Here is a 1170-nt window from a genome sequence, read left to right as displayed (position 1 = left end):
TCTGATGATAAAGGATGGTGAGCATTTTTTAATATATCTGTAGGCCACATGCCTATCTTCTCTAGAGAAATTTCTTTTCAAATCTCTTGCCCACCATGAGATGGGATCACTTGTTCTTTTCTTGCTAATACGTTTGAGTTCTCTATGGATTCTGGTTATTAAACCTTTGTTGGAGACATAGCCAGCAAATATCTTCTCCCATTCTGAGGGCTATCTCCTTTCTTTACTTACTGTGTTTTTGGTTGTGCAGAAGCTTTTTAATTTGAGGAGGTCCCAGTAGTGTGTTTTTGATGTTGCTTCAATTGCCTGGGGGGGTCTTCTCATAAAATTTCACCCAGGTCAATTCTTCAAGTGTTTTCCCTACGCTTTCTTCTAGTATTTTTATGGTTTCATGTCTTAAGTTTAAATCTTTAAACTAGTGACAGTTTATCTTAGGTAATGGTGAAAGGTGTGGATCCAGTTTCAGTTTTCTACAAGTCACCAGTAAGTTTGCCCAGCACTATTTGTTAAATAGGGAATCTTTTCCCCACTCAATGTTTGTAATTGGCTTGTCAAAGATCAGGTAATGGTAAGTAACTGGGTTCATCTCTTGATTCTCTCTTCTGTTCCATACGTTTACCTCTCTGTTTTTGTTCCAGTACCATGCTGTTTTGATCACTATGGATTTATAGTATAGTCTGAGGTCAGGTAGCATGATTCCTCCTGCTTTGTTTTTATTTCTGAGTAATGTCTTGGCTATTTGAGGTTTTTTCTGATTCCATATAAAGCGAAGTGTACTTTCTCAAGATCTTTAAAGTATGACAATGGAACTTTAATAGGGATTGCATTAAAATTATATATTGCTTTGGATAGTATGGACATTTTAACAATGTTAATTCTTCCAAGCCATGAGCATGGTATGTTTTTCCATTAGTTAACATTTTCAACTATTTCTTTTCTTAGAGTTTCATAGTTCTCTTTATAGAGTTCTTTCACATCCTTTGTTAGATAAACTCCCAAATATTTCATCTTCTTTGGCACTACTGTGAAGGAAATGTAGTCCATGACTGTTTTTTCAGCTTGGCTGCTCTTGGTATATATAAAGGCTACAGATTTATGAATGTTGATTTTGTAACCTGAGATGTTGCTGTATTCCTTGATCACCTCTAAAAGTTTTGTAGTCAAATCCCT

The sequence above is a fragment of the Otolemur garnettii genome, unplaced genomic scaffold, assembly GCF_000181295.1.
Source record: "Otolemur garnettii isolate 467f Iridium unplaced genomic scaffold, OtoGar3 scaffold00317, whole genome shotgun sequence".
NCBI lineage: Eukaryota > Metazoa > Chordata > Mammalia > Primates > Galagidae > Otolemur > Otolemur garnettii.
This window is presented reverse-complemented; position numbering follows the sequence as displayed.